Source organism: Magnolia sinica, chromosome 13, assembly GCF_029962835.1.
Source record: "Magnolia sinica isolate HGM2019 chromosome 13, MsV1, whole genome shotgun sequence".
In the NCBI taxonomy this organism is placed as follows: Eukaryota; Viridiplantae; Streptophyta; class Magnoliopsida; order Magnoliales; family Magnoliaceae; genus Magnolia; species Magnolia sinica.
The window spans coordinates 35182326-35196900 of record NC_080585.1 but is presented as its reverse complement, the minus strand read 5'-3'; positions in this window follow the sequence as shown (position 1 = coordinate 35196900).

Genomic DNA, 14575 nt, shown 5'->3' with positions numbered 1-14575 from the left:
ATATCTAAGAATAATAAATTTTTTCCTCTAAAATCTTGATTTTAACCCTCAAGACGACCGTTTCTCTCAAAGAGGACCTCTATGACCTTTTATGCACGTCGGCTGACTTGAAAACCACCATCACATAAAGATCGATAGGTTAAGCATTTTGTGATGATGCCTGATCAAAAGTTATGACTAATTTACGATCAACGCTTTGAACGATAATATCTTCATATTCGAAATGAATCTCTTCGAACCGAACACACATAAGACCTAGTTGCATCATGCTCTACATAGAACTGGGTCCAAATCGGATGGACTACCATTTTTTTTTTTTTTTTTTTTTTTGGGGTGCTCCTTTTGGTCTAATCGTGCTAAAGGTGTATCTGTGGCACATCCTACATCAATCCTCTCCACTTGGTAAAAATTCATCATTGCGTTATTCAACAGACTCGACTCATTATACTCATAAAGGTTTGCGACATCAAAAGTTCATGAAATCTCCATGCCATAGGGAAGATACAACAACATAGGTGTTATTATTGATTTTTCCCAGGATCGGAACAAGGCCTATTTTCTTTTTCCTCGTCTTGTTATATGTCTTAGTTGGAAATATCTCATTGCACAGGTGAACTAGTACATTATCATTCACTTCAAATACCTTCTGGCGCCAATGTTTATTGGCCTATACTCCGTGAATTAATTAAAATGTTCATAAGTTCTACTTCTTTCTCTTTTACAATCAATCATATTTCTCCCATGTCTCTTCATATTGTTTAACGAGATCTTGTACGATGAGGAGAGCCCACCTCTCAACTTTAGAAGTCTTAGGTTGGTTCTCCGTTCTCATGGGGGTGAGGATAATCTTTCTACCATTTTTAACAAAAAATGAATATATTATCCTGACTTATATATGTGGTATCAACATCATATTGTCCTGGCCAAGCAAGTGATATATGACAAACTTCCATACCAACCATGTCATATATTATTTCATCCTTATAATATTTAACATTAGAGAAATGAAATGATATCATTCAGTTACCTTTAATTTGTTAACCTTCTTAATCTATCCAATCGTGTATAGAGCAGGAAGCTTTTTTGTTTTCAATTACAATTTTTACCATAGTTTTTTATACAATATTCTTAGTGCTCCCACCATCTATGATCAAATCATAGATCATTTGGTCATGGTATACTTTTGCTTGAAAGATGTTATGCCGCTGCAGATATATTTTCTTCTTCTGTGTATACAACATCTTCCTCATGATTAGGGTGGTAGCATGTGATTCACCAATGTCGAGTGGTGGCCTGTGTTTCATCACCGGTGTCACACTATGAACACGATGACTACAAGCTCCATCGCCAATCTCAGGTTACTCATCATTATGAACATGAATTTTTTGTAAGGCTTCCATCTCGATCGCTGCCTGCAGTCCTTGAATGGCTTATAGATTCTCCCGTTGGAAAGCTTCACACACCACTACAATTATGAGATTATTCCCTGGAGTATTGTCCATGGAATTATTGCTCGAACCATTGTTAGATGACATTGAATCGAGGAAAAGTCTCACTCTGATACCAACTAACACAAGAAAGAAGAGGTAAAAACAATCAAGAATATCATTGTCTTCCTCAAGTAGTCAAAATCTTGACTTCACATGTAGTTCTTGAATCCACAAGAAATAATAAAAGAGAAAACTCAAATATTTTACTTCATATTGAGCTAAGATTGCTTAATTACATTACTTATATAAAAGACTTAAAACCCTAATTTGAAATTACACAAAATAGCAAAATATCTTCTGAAAGATTAAATTTACGAAAAATCAAAACATTAAATAAGCCTTATCGGAGCATTCTTGGCATTATTACAAACAACTTCTAAAGAACATAGAAATCCTAAAACTGCAAGAATAAGGAGATATGATGAAAATAAAAATTTCTAAAAATAATAAATTATTTTTCTAAAATTCTGATTTTGACCATCAAGAAAAGTGTTTCTTACGAATTCGAAATAGACCTCTGTAACTTACTATGAGGACAGTTGATCCCAGAACCAACATTACATAAAGATCGATAGGTCATGTATTTCATGACGATGCTTGGATCAAAAGGTATGACTGTTTATGATCAACATTTCGAACAACAATTTCTCCATAGCTGGAAGTAATTTCTTTGAACTGAACACACCTAGGACCCATTTATGTCATGTCCCATGTAGGACTAGGTTCAGTTCTGACATACTACTACTTTCATTTGGGCTTCTTTTGGTCTAGTCACGCTAAAAGTGCATCTATAACATGTCCTATATCAATGGATATAAGGGAAGAAGCCTTGGATCCTTACTCTTGCTCCAGTGGTAGACTCTCAGGAGTTTCAACACCCAGTCAAGGGTTCGAGTATCCATAGGTGGTGAAATCCCACTAAGCGTAAGTGTGTGGTGGTGTGTGCGCATTTGTAAAAAGAAAAAAAGAAAAAAAAAAAGAGGGAAGAAGCCTTATAGATGGACTGGATCTCAATCTGATAACTCAATGAGTCCCATAGAGCTCTAAGTATTTTAAAGGAGAAAATAAGACATGGATACACTTCAACAAACAACAATAAATTTATTCTTGCATTACTGGACAGGTTCCAATAAACAACAGTCAATCTTGCTAGCACAGCATTGGCCTAGCTAGAGTAGATGAAGGTCAGAAACTTCTGTGAAGACCTTATCCAACTGATTGGCGCTGTCCATGCGGGCCAGACTGTCTGCCACGCTATTTGCCTCCCTCGGAATGTGCTCAATCGAGATGCAGACGATGCCCCCAATATAATTAAATCGTTTCTTCCAGTAGTAGATGTTCCACGGGACTTGCCCACCATGGAAAATAAGACACGCCCAACCTACACAAGCTAATCGAGCTTGAAATTGTATTGCTATCAAATAGGTCCTTAGTTGCACAACAAAGTAATAGTTAGCTGTGGGCAAGAGTTGTCTACATCAACTATTTTAAGCAATGCGTAAGACACTCTAGTTGTGCTCAGCCAACATGTTATATGTGTAAATCAACTGTCTACGTAAGGTGAGAATCCTAATGGTACAAACAAAATATCATTCTTTATTTCAACAAATAGCAATCAAGCCCAGCGAGGACATCATTCACCTAAGCTAGGCAAGACAAGACGGAGAAGCCTAACTTATATAAGTTATTTGAGCTTGATTTGTCGTGAGGGTAATGGGCCTGCGGATTTGTCGTGATTTGTTGTGAGGGTAATGGGCCGGCGGATGGGTTGGCCCGTCTAGCCAGCGTGAGCCAATCCGCATTTGTTTGGGGGCTGGCAAGGGACATCCCGGCCCACATACGGGGCCTCGTTCAGCTGGATAGAGAGGGCATCGGCTCCATCAGAGCAGCGCATGCTACTGAGTAGGGGGTCTGCCTGCTCGTCCCGCCCTGTTTCTTGTGTGTTGGTTGGCCGTCTCTTTCCTGTTTGGCAGGCATCGTGTATTTTTGTGTATTTTTGTTTTTGTTTCGGCCTGCCCGAATTAGCTTCAGGTTGTATTATTCTCTCTTATCAATGCAGCTGGCGGGCCCAAAGAAATAAAAACAAGAAGTTATTTGAGCTTGAACATTTGCTGCCACCAAACAGGCCTTTAGTTGAAAAAAGAAAAAGAGTTGGCACAATAAATTAATGGTTATCTGCAGATTAGAGCAGTCTGCAAAACGATTTTAAGCAGCACTTACGACAACCTGGCTGTGTTTTGGACAAAATGTTACATATGTAAATCCACCATCTGTGAGAAAATTTATTTAGTGAAAAGAAATAAATTAAAAAACACTCGAGAACAATGTAATACTGCTCTTAAAACCTCGAAGTTCCTGCATTGTGGCCCCTTAATTTTGAATCAGGCAGATTTATTTGAACTTCATTCCGATGAGTTGCATTTAGTTAATGAAGTTTAATATAAAGGTACAAGCCATGGTAGTCCCACACACAAACCCATGACTGCAAACAATGTAATACTATCCTAAAACCTCAAATTTCATGCATTATAGCCCCTGAATTTTGGTTAAGCTGATTTTTATATTCTCACTTCATCTTGATGAGCCGTACCTAATTAATGACTTTAATAAACAAACCATAGTCGGGAACAATGTCATACTACTCCTAAAACCTTAAGAGTTAATGCACTGTGGCCCCTGAATTTTGGATGAGGCTGATTTTTGTATTTTCACTTCATCCTAATGAGTTGTATTTAATTAATAGTCTTAATAAAAGATACACAAACCAATGGCTGAAATTCCATCCCCTTTGTTCACTGCTCGGAGGCTCACCTGAGTTGTGGATCGGACTTATGCTTACCATCATAACTTAGAATAGTGTATGGAAGCTGATGGGCGGAGTGGATTTTAGATATACAACAAGGTGGGCCCCACAGAGCTTAGATGTTCTACACTGCTTGTAAAACAGGTGTTTTAGACGATTCCGGTCCATAGTTGCCACCCTATAGTGTACATGGCTGTACTGTCACTTGATCCGCACCTTCCAAGAACGGGGCCTTCTACAGATGGCTGCCGATCCTAACTATCCAAGACCTGGGCCTCCTATACATGGCTGATGGTGATGGTGCAAAAGCCGCTCCTATTGAATAACTCTCGCATTAGGAGTGTAAGCTTTACCGTTCGAAACTGGACCTTGTGACACTTTTCTAAAGTAGTAGCAAGGATCGAGTGCTCGGTGTGTTCTCTCTAAGATGGACCATTTCAATTAGGCCCCACTAAATGGAGAATCCAGATTCACCAGGCACTTGTAGAGATGTTCAACCTCTCCATGCAGAGGTTCGCCACGTTGGTCCTTACTCTTGCTGGGATGGTAGACTCTCAGGAGTTTCAACTCCCGGTCAAGGGTTCGAGTACCCATAGGTGGTGAAATTCCACTAGCGTGAGTGTGTGGGGTATGTGTGCGTGTGTAAAAAAAAAAGGTTCGCCACGTTTGTTTTTTTGACGAGGTTTTCTACTCCCGCACTAACAGATACACACGGACCGAGCACGCGTATCCGGTGGAAGTGGATTGCGTCCTGCCTCTGCATGGACAATAATCCGTCCAACAGGCGCTCTGTGGGCCCACCATAAAGTACGAGTTTTATCTACGCTGTCCACACATTTTTCCAGATCAATTTAGATTATGAACCCTAAAATGAGATAGTTCTAGAGCTCAAGTGAATCACGCCACAGGAAGCAGCAGTGATAATCACACCCATTGTTTAATCCTTCCTAGGAGCCATCGTGATGTTTTTTTGTTATCCAAACAGTGCATAAGGTCCTAGAGATAAGTAGGAAGGGAAAACACAAATATCAACTTGATCTAAAACTTCTGTGACTACTAAGAAGCTTTTAATGGTAAGCGTTCAATTGCCACTGCGTGGTCCACCTGAACCATATATCTGCCTATTTTTTGGTTCGCATGCTAAAATGATCAGGAAAACTGAATGGACAGAGTGGATAAAACCCGTAAATCACGGGGGCAGGACGCAATCCGTTTCCGTATCAGGTGTGCATGCTGTTTAGATTTTCTGGCTAAAAAGCTCAGTCCACTAAACTATCAGTTACAGGAGACGGATTGGCTACTCCCCCTGCCACCAGCCTAGTGGCTGTTGGTCGGTGCTCTGTGGTCCCTACCATGATGTATGCATTTCATCCACTCCGTTCATCCATTTTTAAAGATCATTTTATGGCTTTTTACCAAAAATGAGGGAGATATAAATCTCAGGTGTAACACATAGGAAAACAATAGTGATTGGATATCCACCATTAAAATCCTCCCAAGGCCCACTGTTCTGTTTATTTGACATCCGATCTGTTGATTAGGTCATACAGACCCAGATGAAGGGAAAATCAAAGATCAGCTTGATCCAAAACTTTTATGCCCAAAAGTTTGGTCCACTTGAGATTGCGATATACCTCATTTTTGGTCTCATATCATAAAATGATATATAAAAATAAATATACGGTATGGACGAATATTATTCATGATGGGGCCCACAGAGCACCGACCACAGGGGGAGTAGCCAATCCGTTTCCATCAGTTAGGTACGGATGTAAGGAAAATAAAACTTTTTTTTTTTAAGAGAAAATTTTTATTCCTTTGGAAAAACCTCACAAGACCTGAACAATTCGGGCTGCCGGAATGAGCACTTAGAGAAGCCTATCATAACGGCTACGAGCAGCCTATACACAAGTGCAGCCCATGGGGGCCTTACTGACGACCCTAAAAGACCCCAGCCCCACCAGGCCCCTGATCTCCGCGGGGAGGTCCGAGGACTTCTTGAAGAAAGCATAGGATTGATTCTCGCTACCGAGCTAGGCTAGCCCATCAGCCGGAGAATTACCTTCTCTAAAAATGTGACGAACAGAAAACTACACCCGACTCTTTAGTTTATCAATCCTATTTACCCAATGCTTCCAACGCCAAGCCGACAACCAATTCCTGTTAAGGAGACCCACCACTAGCTTGGAATCAGATTCCACCTCCACCTTCTTTTTTTTTTGTTTTTTTTGTTTTTTTGTTTTTTTTTGTTTTTTGTTTTGGTTTTTAAAGGTGGGCCCTTGCCACTGATCTATTAATCACAAGCAACCAATTACAGACCTTTGGGTACCTATCTTGAGACATTTACAAGAAAACACATGAAACTAAAACTGAAATAGGGAGGCTCAATAAAATCTGAAAGAGCCTAAGCTAGTGTTATCCATGACAAGCAATCCCTGAAGTTCTTTAAGGAGAAGAGAGCGCAAGTTGAATATCCGGTCTGGGCATCCTTCACTGGCGGATCTAGCTAAAGTGTCTACAACAGCATTACCTTCCCTATAAGCTGCCACCATAGATAGCCCATGAACCAAACAGAGAGAGAGCCCATTCCACATCGCCCGTAGTTCTGGACGGTTATTGGACCCTTTCCCGTATCCCACTGAAAAAGCAAACAAAAATCTGCCATCATACCCTCTACAAATACCCTGCCCCCCAAAAGACCTGGGTTCCCTCGAGTAGACCCATCAATGTTTAGTTTGGCCTAACCCCAAGGCAAATTCACCCATTTAACCAACTCAAAATGAAGCTGGACTGGAGAGGAGGAAGACAACCCCAATAGGTTATGGATGAGATCAGCAGACATACTCCTTTTACTAGCCGACTTCAAGCCATTGTGCAACGCCTTGATCCACTAAGAAACGCAAGATATACCACCCATATCATTTCTTGGTTTCCCATTCAACTTGATAGAGTTCCTGAAACGCTAGATTTCCCAGACCACCAAGTTGGGAACAAGCTTATGAAGGGGAGAGACGGAACCACCAGAAGAGCCATCAAGCCACCATTGGTTCATCCTGCCCTCTACCGAAAGGGCTAGCAAAGGCGGGATACCAAATATAGACCCAAAATGGTGCCAAATCTTATCTGCCAACCCTCTAAACAGAAAGAGATGTTTTAATGTTTTAACAGCCGACGAATGGGAGTCGTCAATACAACAGACACACCTCGAGGCCAAGCTAACGCCTCTATGTTGGACTCTATCATCCACCGCAATGACCCCATGAAGTAGCCTCCACACAAATGTGGAGATCTTAGGTGGTAATTTCCCGTGCCACACCAAGGCTACCCAACCCTTATGAGGGGAGACAGACCTGCAGATATCCCAAGCTGATTTTGCTGCAAACTTCCCCGAAGGGTCTAGGGGCCAAAAGTACTCATCACTCTCAACAGAAGTGGTCCCCCTGGGAGATGAAGTCTATCACGTCTTGAGGCAAGAAAGAGAACACCGAGGAAGGGGGGAGAGGCCCAGCGTCCCCCAAGAAATCTTTCACTAGCAACGAGTTGAGGGCTTCTGGAATGGGCCTTGTTATACGGAGATGAAGAGGGCCCAAGCCAGTCTAGTTATCCCTCCAAAGATTTAGGATACCCTACCCAACCCCATTGAGATTTCTCCTCCAGCAAGGGGAACAAGGCTCTAAAACTTTTCTAAAGGGGGGAAGGAAGGGGAGACTCGTGGCCCGAAGAGGAGAAGTCGAAGTCAGAAGGGTGCAGGGATCTCATTAATACTGGCCATTGGTTAGCCCCATTGTTAAACTTAGCAGACCAGGCTAGTTTCAACCGAAGATTCTTCAAGACCTCTCTTAGAGTTTTGATGTCCAGCCTTCACTATAAGGCTTGACCACTTTCTTCCAACTGACCTAATGGAGCTTCTTTTTACTATCAGCTCACCCCCAGAAGAAGTTGGCAAACATCTTCTCCAAATTATCAAGCACTTGGAGCAAAACCTGTGTCGCTACCAAGACGTGGATAGGGATGCTCCCTAGGACATGCCGAATCAAGGTGGCCCTCCCTACTTGTGATAGGAATCTCGCGTTCCAATTGTTGATCCAAGATTGGATTTTATCCAACAGAAATTGGAAGTCTAATTTCTTTACCCTTCCTCTAAAGATTTGCACTCTTACGTAACGGGATCCATCTAAGGACCTAGAACTACCCAAGATGCATTCAATGCTTCTAACTCTCCCTGATGACAACTTGGAAGAGCAGAAGAAGGAACTCTTGCGATAGTTAATCTTTTGGCCCGAAGCTTCCTGAAAGGATCGAAGGAAGTTCGAGATAGCTTGGAGCGACGCCTTGGCCCCGTTCCAAAATAGGAGGGTGTCATCAACAAAAAGGAGGTGGGAGATAAGGGGGCAACCCCGCTTGATCTTGAAGGGCTGATTGTGCCCCCGTTCCACTAGGAATTTGTATCCCCTACTTAAGGCCTTTGCTGTAAGGATGAACAGGCTTGGGAGAGTGGGTCAACCTGACATAGGCCCCTGAAGGACTTAAAGAAGCATGCTGATTTGCCATTGATGAGGACCGAAAACCAGCAATTATTCCAACAAGATTCCATCAAGCTGATCCACCTATTATTGAACTCAAAACTACTGAGAACGTGTTTAAGGAATTTCCAGTCGAATTTATCAGCAGCCTTCTTCATATCCAATTTGAGCACCACATCCCACCCCGAACCTTCATATTAATTTTTGTGAAAATTTCCTACGCAAGAGCAATGTTTTCCACAATAGAGTGACCTTTGGTGAAGGCACCTTGCTCAGCCCAATATAACCTTAGGTAGCAACATGCTTAGCATAGCAAACACCTTGTATATACAATTGCAGAGGCTGATGGGCCAGTAGTCAGCAAAAGAAGAAGCTGCCAATGATTTAACAACTAGATAGATGAGGGAAGATGTGAAAGCTCTGGGAAAGACACCACCTTCAAACAAATACAGCACCGCCTTATGAAGATCCGGGTCAAGAATGGGCCAGCAGGAAGTAAAGAATCCCCCTGAGAACCTGTCTAAACCAGCCGCCCCATCCTTAGAAAGCCCACTAATTGCCTGAAACACCTCGGAGAGGGAGGGAGGGGCCAACAACTCCTCGTTATCCTGGGCCGAGAGAAGATGACGGATAACAAAGGAGAGGTATGTCTCCTGAATTGATTCGTCTGCTTGAAGGATTTTGTAAAAAAAACTTTACAGCTTCAGACTTAATAGCGTCCTGGCCCGACACCAACTGGCCAGACCCAAATTTAATGGAAGAAATTACGGACCTTCTGATTATGTCATTGGTCACGGAATGGAAGAACTTCGTATTCTTGTCTCCTTCCTCCAACCAGTTGTTCCGCGATTTCTGTTTCCAAAATACTTCTTCCATGAGCTCTACCTGACCCAAGTGTTGTCGAGCTGTAGCAAGATCTGATGGCAGGTTCTCATCTTTCAAATTTTACATTCGCTCTTCCAGGACTTCAAGTGCCTTTTATGCTTTCTTAACTTAGAGGAAGATATTGCCAAATACCTCCTTGTTCCATAATTTTAGAGCTTGCTTGATTTTCCTCAACTTCAGTTGAAGGTTGAGCATAGGCTGTTGAGATAAGTCTCCCTCCTAGGCATATGAGACGACCTGGAGGAAAGAGCTATGGAGGGCCCACATCCTTTGATACTTGAACGGTTTGACAATAGAAAGAGCAAGCCTGGGGAAGACCAGAAGAAGATGGCAATGATCAGAGGAAACTCTAGGGAGGTGCTCCACTCTGAATCTTGGAAAGAGGTTTGCCCACACTCCATTTATAAGAGCCTTGTCTAGTCTGGCACAGCTATGAGCGTTGCTAACCTGATTGTTGCTCTAGGTAAATTTATTTCCTAAGAACCCTGCATCCTGAAGATCAGTGTTATTGATGGTTTCAACAAAGTTCGAAGGGCTAACGAGATCTGAACTTCTGATGCCTCTCATTTTTGCTACATGTGTTACAGCGTTGAAGTCTCCGACGACTTCCCATGGACCTCTTTTAGAGCTAATGATATCTGCCATGTCATCCCACAGCGCCCTCCTAGCAATTCTGTCACACCTGACATATACAATAGAAACCTTGCAAGTTCTTCTGGACTGTCATTGTTCACCTACCCCGTGGTTGAACAGCCTAATGTTTTGTCCAAATAATCTACATGGTGGTCCCGCCTGATTGAGGCCTAACATTGTAGTCTTCCTCAATAGAAGACTCTGTCGGCAATCCAGACGATCAACAAAAATCCTCAGACATGAATGAGTGCGAAGCACCGGAGTCATACAAAACTCGAGCGATGCATGCAGAGACTGGAAGAATACCCTCAACGACTCCTTAAGATAACTGTGGATCCTGCTGAGCTGCATAGAACCTAGCCTAAGCTGGCTGGGGAGGTGCTTATCCCCTCTGAGAGTGCTGTTGCTGCTCTTATGCGGTGGCTTGTACTGCTGTCTTTGCTGCTGCTGAGGTCTCAACGGCTGCTGCTGCTGCTGAGGGCGGGGAAACTTATGTATGCGGTGTCCTGTCCCACCACATCTAAACCAAGTCCCTATAAACGGCCTTTGGGGTGGCACTAGAGGCACTGCTGGTACTTTGGCGGATGGGTGGCTCTTGTGCCTCTTTGATTATCGATGTTGTTGGGAGATACTGGAGGGGGCCTGCCTCTTCCAGTTTCTCCTCTGATCTCGATCGCTTTGCATGCCGGTCCACTCAGTCTCATAAATCTGAGCCCTCCATACTACCTCCTGAAAAGTCTGGAGCTCATTCCCAATAACACGGCCTCGAAGACCGTAATGTTAGCCGTTCTTGAAACAGTGGGTCTTCCGCTTCTCATCATCAACCAAATACAGCGTGAACCTCGATTGCTCCATGAAACGAGCCGCATACTGCACCACAGACATGTCTCCCTACACCAAGGTCTCGAACTCTAATGCTCGCTGCTAACGGATGTGGTCGGGGAAGTATTGCTGGTCGAATCGGTTTACGAAATTCTCCCATGTTCAGAGGAAATCAGGCCATGCAATATAGGTAATGGAGGTCCGCTAGTGCTCGGCCTCACCCTGGAGAAGAAATACGACTAATCGGACCCACTGCTGGGTCGTACATGTCATCGTATCAAAAGTCTTCTCCACATCAAAGCGCCACCTCTCGGTTGCTGTCGAATCTAGCTCGCTCTGGAAACGTGGGGGATCGAGCTGTCGGAACTCTCATGCGCTCTTGCTCTGCCTGAGCTGGAGAAATAGTGGGATGCCTGCCCTGCCCCTGAAGGGCGGCCATTATAGCCTGCAACATTTGTTGTAACTGAGAGGCACTCATGAGTACGGTCGGATCCGCACCTGTCTCAGGTAGAGGAACAACATCCTCAAGCTGGGGAGCAAGGATCTTTAGTGGTGGAGTGAGAGCATAGGTGGTAAAGCGGGAGCCTTAGGTGGTGGAGCGGGAGTCACTCGAGTCGCTCTCCTGGGCGGTATGTCCTATAGGAAAGAACAATGACGGCTATCAACCTTGAGAATCTCTTGAATGCACGCACGTTAGGGAACTAAATCGGAATGTTACGCACTCGAGACCTAATTATTCTAAGCTCATAGTAAAAATGTGATGTTGTTCTTGATTATTCCCAAGTTATGCTCTTATACCAACTTCTGTCACGCCCTAAGTTTCGAAACCGGGCTTACAAAATTTTCGATCGCCGAATCTGACACTTACAGCCTCCGTAGTATTCCATTCTCGGCTCCCGGCACCCATACACCAGGTTCCAATCCTAGGATCCTACAAGGAGAATTTTCAACATGAATTTGATTCGCAGTAAGCATAACCATAAACATAACCCACGAACAATAACCACAAGACACCATCACAAAATTCACTATGATAAAAAACTTTAAGGTACAATGCTCATGAAGGGAAATACAATGATAACGAAAATTCCTGAAGCACGACTGCACGCTTCTACTGTGACTAAGCTACGGCTGTGTCCTGACATCACTTACACGCATTAATCGTGCATAAGCGTATAAAAGCTTAATGGGTGGTGAGAGTGTGCACGCAAATAAGCGTGCCCAGAATGCAATATCAAAGTGATGCGGAATCATGCTGATAAGTCCATAAATACTAGTAACGGTACCACGGTTATGCAATGCAAGGCATGAATGCTATCGGCCATACCAAGGCCATACGATGCGAGATGCAACTCAAGCATACCAGTCCTCATCCGAATCCACATATTCGTGCAACTCATCACTAGAGTATCAAATATCAATACAGTTCTCACTCTGGATAATCACCGGGGTTTAGTACACTCCAAATGACATTGCCCCTTTCCTATGCGCGCAGTCCAAGTGAGTGTAAGAAACCTCACTATCCACCTGATCAATAGTCTACCAATACCTATCCGGCATGTCGATAGCGAACCCATTTACGAGCTGGTCATACTCAATTTAGCAATGCCCTCTACCCTCGGGTGGGTAAGGCCACACCCCCTTCTAACTAACCACAACACAGTGGGAGACGCGACCTCCTGGTATTCAGCCCTTGTGCGCTCATGTATCAACTCGGTCTCGACTTGGAGTCATCCTCTTGTACCATCGGGCTTAGGAATTTTCACCCAAGGACATTTATGGCACCCCGATGCTAGTAATAGTATTTCCGGTGTCTGATCCTCCCATCCATGATATGCATGTGGAGGATGCAGCCCTGATGTCGCTAGGGCATATAGTAATCATGTCATATAAATGCGGGTAACTCAGCCTATCAGGGAGCCTCATAAACAATCTGCTCGAAGGCATATGGTATGATCAATCACTCTTCATATTGAGCATACGCATGATGCGTATGAGCATGAATGATGGAGCTATATTAAGCATGTTATATGGTGATGAACTCTATTTATAACGAAGATGGGCCTAAACGGCCTACACACAACAAGTATGGGTCGAACAATGGGCCCTAGGGAGAGTTACATTGCGGACATTTAACCATCATTGCTCTTACAATGTGGACGTCAAACCATCATTGCTCCCAAGGCATGGACCATTATATACATCATTACATACATCACATTAGGCCTCACATAAAGGCCTCACGCACATTTCTTTGGGCCTCACTTATGGGCCTCAAATATATCACAATGGGCCTCAAATATATCAAAATGGGCCTCATCATACGGGCTTCATATGCAACACATCGAGCCTCACCATGTGGGCCTCATATACATCAAGTGGGACGCATCAACGGGCCACACCAATGGGCCTCATAAACATCAAGTAGGCCACATCAACGGGCCGCACCAATGGGCCTCATAAACATCAAGTGGGCCGCATCAACGGGTCGCACCAATGGGCCTCATAAACATCAAGTGGGCTGCATACATTCCCAAAAATGAATCATATTGAAAGATCATCTGGACGATACTACAACTAGCAGTGGAGATAATGATTTCCATCGATAAAATCCTACAAGACCCACCACAGAAAAACCATGGGAGCAACCACACCACCGTTGAAACATTTATAGGACTCACCGTGATATATTTTTGAGATCCAACCTATTCATAAATTAACATAGAGATAGATGAAGTGAAAACAAAAATATCAGCTTGATTGGAAACTACCATGGCTCCTAAGAAGTTTTGAATGGTGGATGTCACTGTCCCCATTATTTTGAATGGTAGGAGTCCGCTGGAATTTCAGATCTGACTCATTCTCTTTATTTTACCATAGGACGATGTCCACTATGGTTGGATGGTATGGATACAACACATGTATCATGTGGGCCACACTTGTCACTTGTCTAGATGAACGGCGTGGAATACAAAACATACATCACGGTGGGTTTCCATAGATGGATGGACGGTGTGATAAACACAAACATCAAGGTGGGCCACTGCACGGATGGTGTAGATACAACACTGCATCATGGTGGGGCCGTACATGGCACCGTCCAGATGGACGGTGCAGATGATAGATTTAAGGTGGGTCCCACAAAACTTGTTAATGTTTCACATCAGCTATATAGTTGGTGTGAGATACACCAGCCAATTCACTTCTCTCAATAGGTGGGTCCCACATGGGGCCCACCAGATATTATATATATATATATATATATATATATATATATTTGTTTTAGAAAACCTCCAGCATCCATCCAGCGTCTAGGAAGGGATGGACGGCCTTGATGCAAGACGCATCCATCATGGGTCCCACGTGTGAGGGTTCTGATACCCATACATTGCAGTGGGGTCCACACGTCCCACGTCCTA